This window comes from Capsicum annuum, unplaced genomic scaffold (assembly GCF_002878395.1).
Source record: "Capsicum annuum cultivar UCD-10X-F1 unplaced genomic scaffold, UCD10Xv1.1 ctg82540, whole genome shotgun sequence".
Classification (NCBI taxonomy): domain Eukaryota; kingdom Viridiplantae; phylum Streptophyta; class Magnoliopsida; order Solanales; family Solanaceae; genus Capsicum; species Capsicum annuum.
In genome coordinates this window covers 241,362-249,775 of record NW_025893344.1, presented here as the reverse complement: position 1 = coordinate 249,775, position 8,414 = coordinate 241,362, and positions in this window count along the sequence as shown.

Genomic DNA, 8,414 nt, shown 5'->3' with positions numbered 1-8,414 from the left:
CTCATGAGATATGTGTCAAACCTCGACTAGAATATGGACATCTTAAACCTGCGCTGGCTACGTAGTTTTGGAACTTAGGGACTACTACTAAATGTTACACTCTCTATTGGCGGGTATGCCCCCATCCCTGGGTTTGGTCGGTGCTAAATCCTACTCCCAACTGAACTGACACTGGCACTGGATTGAAATAAACTCGACTGAATAATATTACATAACTGATAGTGCTCATCATGATCATAAATATCTGAGTAAATAATAAGAATCATGGTTTCACTAAATTATTACTTGAAAGATCTAAATCCATATTAACACCTAGGTATCGGGTGTTCATAACCACCAGCACTGAATTACCATAAAGCATGATCTTAATAATTTAAACTGTAGAATGGTAATCATGGTTAGATGATCGAAAACATAGATATTTCATCAAATATATGAGAATCATGAACTGGAACATAGGAATGTGTTAGACATAGGAAGTTGACATAATGACATGGCTAAATTCATAAATTGGGGATTTAACATAAAATTCACTTGAATCATAACATGAGAAATTGTAGTTTAAAATATGAATTAATCTAATCTTTCATGGGATCATACCTGATCATGAAATTAAGTTTAATTACTAAGGAAAGACGTGGATTTAATCTATATTGAGAACATAAAACTCCATAATATAAGACAAGTCCATACTTTAGTTGAAAAGAAGGTTTTGGGCTCCATGAGTGAAAAGGACCCATGGATAAATATCCCACATACCTGAAGTAGAAGCTTAGGGGAAATTTCTTTGAAGTTGTTCTTGACCTTGAGAAACCCTAGCTGTTTGGGTAAGATGAAGAAACCATTTTCTCTTGATTCTATTTAGTAAATTGATGTTTAATGATTTAAATTAGGGATTTGGGGCCTTTTATACCTACTTTGTGAACCCAAAATGACATGGGTTTGGCTTTTAAGGGAGTCGGGAAAGACAAAAAATCCCCTGGAAAAATGTACAGAAAATCACATTCCCAGTCGGTACGAGTTGACCTTACGACTCATATGTTAGGGTATGATCAAACTGCTGACTCATAAGCTTGGTAGATTTCAAAGAACATGTATTGATCTGGATATGAGTTGTACTTCCAACTCGTAAGATGCCTATACAATTTGGTAAAGTCACTTGTAAGATGAACGAGCAACTTAGGGAACCAACACTGTTATTGATATGGCTTCTCTCTATACGAGTCATACCTTTGTATACAACTAGATACCTGTAACACCCCATATTTTTCTAGCTTAAATTTGTTCCGAGAATGTTAGGATAACTTCCATAATGAATAATATTTATTCCATGGAGAATTTTCAAGATTTTAACTTTTCATTGTGTGGAAAATTGAATAAGATTTCCATTGATCCTAAATTCACCCAATTTCGACACTCAATGAAGAAGTTAGAGTGGTTTTAGTAAAACAGTGTGCCACTTAGACTCTCAGCGTGTCGTGGTAAAGGCACAATTCGTAATTGTTAATGCCAGTGGACCTCCATGATATTAGCATATCGCGGAGAGGTTTGAATTCCCATTTGTTAAAATCCAGGAGACCAACACGATGTTAGTGCGTCGCGCCAGTGGCCAAAATGGCAAAAATTATGGGGCACCGCGATAGCTCCGCGTTGCGGAGAAAGCCCAGTTCCCGTTCGTCCTTTTTACAGTAAGCCACCGCAATGGTGGTGCAATGCGGTAGCCCATTAAATCGGGATTTTTAGTCATTTTTCTAGTTCCGTTTAGGAGTTTAAAAAGGGTATTTTGGTCAATACCTAAGCCCACAATCCATCCAAACATAAGATTTAAGCCTATTCAAAGCACTTTAGGCTTATATTCACCAATTTTCTCTCAAAAAGAAAACCCTAAAGTTCTAAAATTCTTTTTCAAGAAATAAAATTCCACCATGGTTTCTCCAAGAAAACTTAATATTGAGGATTCCCAAGGCAATATAATCAAGGATCCATCTTCAAGAACTCAATTAGGAATCAATGGATCAAGTTTCTTCATCTAATCTTCAATCAAGGTATGTGGGGTTTATGAACAAGGATATTTCTTTCATTCTTGTGCCCAAAACTTGTTTTAAATTACAAAGTTATTTGATTTTATTTGATTTTTCATGTAATTAAAATTAGGGTTCTTATCCAATGTTGCCATTTACAAGATTATGAGATTTCAAGTGAATTATAAGTTGAATTACATGTTTATTTTCATATTTTCATGCTTATTGCAGTAATTTCCAGATTTTGAGATGATTATCATTGATTTTATTATCAAGCATGATTATTATGATGTTTTGACATAAGATTTCAAGCATGGGTTATTAGCCGAAGATTGAATATTGTTATTTCAAGAAAGATGATGCTTTAAGCATCTTATGAGCAAATTATTATAGATTTTTAGAAAAAGCATTGATCTTTTGATCCTCAGTTTAGCTATGGAATCTACTTTACAAATTATTACAGATTACAGAACTTAGAACATCTTTAATTATATATTTACTCAGATAATTGCATAATTGGTTTTAGATAAACCCTTATGCTAGTTTTAAAGTAAATTTCCAATAGAATGAGCATAGCAAAATAAAAGAGAGTAGTATTTAGCACCAAGCGAGAAGTGTGGGTTTAGGACATCCTACTTCCACAGAACTACGTACCCAATGTAGGTACAGATTATCAGATTATTCCTATTTCCATATGGATAATAGATTTAGCTTGTGATTGATTACAAGGGTAGGTTATACTCCCTGGCAAGAGTATGACACCTCTCTCCAACATGAGGTTTCTTTCTTAGGAGGACAAGACGTTGGACTCCATGTTGCTCGCATGGTTTATGTTGGTTAAAAGAATTTCCCTTAAGATGAAATATTTTTCCCTAAAGCTTTGAAAGATTTTTCCCTACAGCTTAATAGTAAAGATTTTCAGAATAAGTTTTAAAGTATCAACCTTCAGATAAAGTGTTTTTCCATAAAGTTTTAAAGCTTACAGACTATAGATTCTAGAACATAAAGAGTAACAGAAAATATTTCAGAAAAACTAAGTGTTAAGGCTTACAAGTCTTACTCAGATTATGCTTTGCAGAAAGATATTAGCCACAATTTTCAGCTTTCATATTTTAGATTTAGTATTAGTCCTTTCTACTCTTAGACAATCTGATTCAAAGGGAGAATATAAGTACAACTTTGAGAACTAAGTGTTATGACTCACTAGATTTATAAAGCATGATTTGCTTTTCATGATAATTATTTTCAGCATTTTAGATATTCCAGCTTATGTGAGTCATTTACATTTAGCATGTATTGTTTTGAAAATTATGATGATGAGATGATGTTTTTACTTATGCATTCACCCCCTATATACTCAGTACATCCTCAAAGTACTGATACAAATATATGTCTATGTGCTATATTATCTCATAATATAGGTATTAGCTCAGTTGTAGCACACATACCATATTCAGATGGTTTGCAGATTCCAGCCAGCAGATGATGAGTCCTCATACTTTGGAGACTTTAGTTAAATATTATTGATGTACTTTATTTTCTTATTCATATGTATTGATTAGTGATAGTTGGAGTCGCATCCCAGCTATCTATAGTCAGTATTATAGAGGCTTCACAGATGTCAGTTAGAGTCAGTTATATATTTTCAGTCCCTCTTTCAGGCTTTGTCAGAATGTAAAAGTTGTATCAGTATTGTATTTTCATAGGTTCCACCATTATTATGTTTTCGCACAGTAAACTCGGTCGTTTTATGCATTTTATTCAGTTTCTTAATGATATGCCAGTTCATGGGTTAGCTTGGGATCACTTGTGGTCCTAAGCACCGTGTGATGTCTCGAGATAGATTTTTGTGGTGTTACACACTTGGTATCATAGAATAAGGTTCAAGTGTCGTATGGTGTCTGTGAAGCCGTGTCAAGTAGGGTCTTGTGGAATGGTATGGAGACGTCTGTACTTTTCTTCAAGAGGCTACATGGCATCTAAGAAAAGTTTCCCTCCTTTCATACTCTAGATTGTGCAGTAAAGTTGTTCTCTCAGAAATTCTTGTCACCTATGACTTATTCTTAAGATAACATAATCAGCAAGTTCCAGTTCCTCCCCAGATAATGCTCTTAGATTTGCTAGCAGAAGTTTTAGAAGTAACATAAGGGGCTTAAGAGGAGCTCCCTAGTGTATTAAGTTCTTTGAGTTGAATGTTTATGTTCTCATCCTTATGAGTTGTTCAGTTAAGACAGATATAGATATGTATTCAGATTTCTCATTATTCTTTCAGTACAGATAATGCTCATGAGTGGAGATAGTATAAACCTAGACTGTAAGATATAATGTGCATTTGAGGCATATTATGACCTTTAGTGTTATGATTTATGAATAGTAGAACCTTACTATAGTTTTAAGTGTGGATATAGAAGAGTAGTGGTGAGAAAAGTGAGAGTGTCGATTGATAAAAAGTATATAGATAAACTTGTGCATGTTAGCGAGTTGTGTTAAGGTGATATATTTTTGTGTTTTAGTTTGGTGGAAGGAAGAGAAGGAGTTACTAGTTAAGGTGAATTATTTTTTGCTTAAAGCACGAAAGAAGTTACTGATGGTAATTATTGTGTTTGAAAGGTATAGGATATTAATGAAGTATTTGGTGGTTTAGCATAATTAATTTAGGATTCTGTTGAGGTTATATAAAGAAAAATGATGAGTTTAGATGAAACTTAAAGAGTTGTGATAGTAATCTAGATGCATAGAAGGGTAAATTATAATGATATGTAGGAGGAGGATGCGTTAATGGATTATGCTGAGATATGCCATATGATTATGATCGATTTTTATTTTTATAAAGTCCTAGTGGACTAGTGTTTCCTTGATGATTTATTTCATAGCTTCCAAGCGAGAATTGTACGTGAGGTTGGGTTGCTGAATTACATTATCACTAGACATTAAGTTTGAGCAGTTGATGATCAGCAAAGTGGATGTAATGATTTCTTAGTTAGTGATGCTAGTTGTATGGAAGTGATCTAGTAGGCTTGAACAATGTATGCAAGAAGTTTGAGTTAAGTTATCTGTAATTAAGTATGATATGGTAGGTATGATAAAGAAGTATGCCCAAGGCGATATGGAGCTGCATTATTTTTCTAAGGTTATTACAGAAGAAGACTAGTTATATACATATATGATGATCTTAATAGCTAAGTTAAGGAGTTATAGGTAGATGATGTTGAAGCCTTTTTGGTATGATCTTAATTATCATGGTTTAGAAATACAAGTTTAGAGATGTGATATTAGTAAGCTATGACAAGAGTAGTTTGGTTGATTAAATATTAATGATATCCATGTTAAGTGTTAGAATCTAAGTTTGAATCCTTGAAGATTGAGCAAATAGAAAGAAGATTTGAAGTTCTAGATGGTGTGAACTCAGGATATGGTTATACTTATGAAGATTCTAGGTAGTAAGAGTTTTAGATATTATGTGATGAAAAGTGAGGTTATAGAAAGATAGAGTTATATTTTAGAAGAAAGTATTAGAAGTGGGTTTTACACTTTCAGGTGTAGTCTCCTAGAGTAAGTTTATTACTTGCATGTATTGTTGTGTTCTAGACTCTAGAGTGCAGTGAGTGTAGTTCAGTTTAGATTTATTCAGAGTTCTACAGACTTAGGGTGATGGCTTAAAGATAAGGGAGAGATGATGCCAAAGCCAAACTTCCAGATGCTAGTAGTAATGCCAGTATAGTGTAGAACATCAGAAGGTAAGGATGTGGCTCAACCCATTCTTATTTTAGTATTTGAGTTATCCCAATATTTACTCATGCCTTACATGTCAGTCCGATGATCATACTTCATGCTCATGCATTTAATAGAGAATCATGTACTCTCCCAATTCCTAGTAAGAGGAGTTCCAGTTCATCCAGAAGTTGGAATCACATTCCATAAGTTATGAACTCCAAATTCATGTCATGCAGTTCATGACTCATGTACTCGTGCCTTACAGCATGTTCAATTCCAGTACTCCTGCAATACTTTTAACAATCAACGAAATTCAGATTTATATCATGTACTTCTTATATTAGATCTCTTTAATAAATCTATGTAGTGAATACTCTATTCCTCATGCCTTAGTAAGGTGTCAAGTTATGCTTAGTATCCCTTCATGTTTCAGACCCTATATTCCACCAACCTTTTGGTGATCTTCCCTCAGGTCAAGATAGTGATGATGAGCAATTGTGTGTATGGGAGATAGTAAATATGTTATGTATGGGAAGATTGTTGTAAGCTGGTTTTATGTAAGTCTATAAGTTTGAAAGAATTTTTGAGGTGAAGTTCATCTTCTTGTGTATGATTCGGTTAGTTGAGAATATTTCATGTGTATCATCCTAAGAATTGAATGGTGCATGGAGGTTGTTATTGATAGAGATATTAGAGAATATGAGAAAGATGCTCTTATGGGTTTTTGTTTAGAAGTGCATGTGGATATGAAAATTGGGTTGAATGTTATGTTGGTATCTAAGGGGATAGGTATGCAGTACATTAGAAGATTTCTAGTAGGAAGTTGGATTTAGTTGTTAAGGTGATAAGAATCATCATCCTAGAGTGAGAAGTTATGATAATAGTGTTATGGTGTTATGTGCATTGCTTTGTGAGTTCCGAGTTAGGATTGACCTTGATCAGGGGATTTAGTTCAGTTTAGACTTTAAAAAAAATAGAGTTATCAATGCCATGTGAGGATTATAAGTTAAATCAAGTGATTATCATATTCAAGGGAATTGTATAGTTGAGGGAGTGTTTGACAAGTGTTCCTAAGCTTGAAAATAAGAAGTTGCATTTCTTAAGTCCTAGTAGTTCAATCCTATCCCAGTGTATAATTTATGGGTCTACGTTCCATGCTATATAATGGTAGCGATGTTGTAATCTCTTATTTAGAGGTCTTCTTCAGATCATGCCTGGAGTCCTTTACTCCCTAATATCATTAGAGTTTCTTAGAAAAGTGTTGAAGAAGTACTACATCTGGGTATGAGCATTCAGTATGATTCAATTAGTGTAGCCAGAAATCCAGTCTAACAGTTAGACAGACAAATCTCTATAGTTTTTCTATCTTCCGATTTAGTTCAGGCTCACTACCTAAAATTTTGTGAGTATGACCATTTCAGTGTATGCATCATGCATTAGTTTCAAATTCAGATATTAAGTCATGATTCAGTTCATAAGTATCCTGCGTATCATCTCAGTCTTTTCCTAGTATTTCGACTAAATTAGTATCATTCGGGGACGAACGATCCCAAGGGGGAGATACTGTAATACCCCGAGTTTCATGAAGTTTTCATGTCATGAATCTCTCATTCTATTCTCATGAAATCAGATCCAGCATAAAGTAATGGTTAGTCATAAGTTGATTCTCTCATTTTTATTTCAGCCATATAGCTACTTTTATGAAAGCTCATGCACTCACAGATCAGTTCAGTAGCCCACTACGTTGGGATTCAGTCATACAGTTTATTTTAGTTGTGCATCAAATTTTTTAGCCTCAGATTCCTTAGTAATTTTAGCCTAATTAGCCATATTTGAGGACGAATATTCCCAAGGGGGAGATACTGTAACATCCCATATTTCCCTAGCTTAAATTCGTTCCTAAAATGTTAAGGGATATCTTCAGAAATGAATAATATTTATTCCATGTGGAATTTTCAAGATTTCAACTTTTCATTGTGTGGAAAATTGAATAAGCTTTCCATCAATACCAAATTCGCCTAATACCAACACTCGGTGAAGATGTTAGAGCATTTTTAGCAAAATAGTGTTCCACCTAGACTCTCAGCGCGTCGCGGTGAGGCATAATTCATAATTGTCAATTCCAGTAGACCTCATTTCAGCGCGTCGTAGAGAGGTCCAAATTCTTATTTTTCAAAATCCAGTAGACCAATGCGATGTTGGCGCATCGCACCAGTGGCCAAAATGGAAAAAATTATGGGGCACCGTGATAGCTCTGCATCGCGGAAAAAGCCCAGTTCTGATTCATCCTTTTTCTAGTGATCCACTGCGATAGTGGTGCGTTGCGGTGGCCCAGTAAATTGGGATTTTTGATTATTTTTCCAGTTTCGTTTGGGAGTTTAAAAATGGTATTTTGGTCAATACCCAAGCCCCCAATCCATTCAAACATAAGATTTAAGCCTATTCTAAGCACTTTAGGCTTATATTCATCAATTTTGTCTCAAACAAAAATCCTAGAGTTCAAAGATCCTTCTCCAAGAAATCAAATTCCACCATGGCTTCGCCAAGAAAACTTAAGATTGAGGATTCCTAAGGCAAGATAATCAAGGATCCATCTTTAAGAACTCAAATAGGAATCAATAGATCAAGTTTCTTCATCTAATCTTCAATCAAGGTATGTGGGGTTTATGAACAAGGATA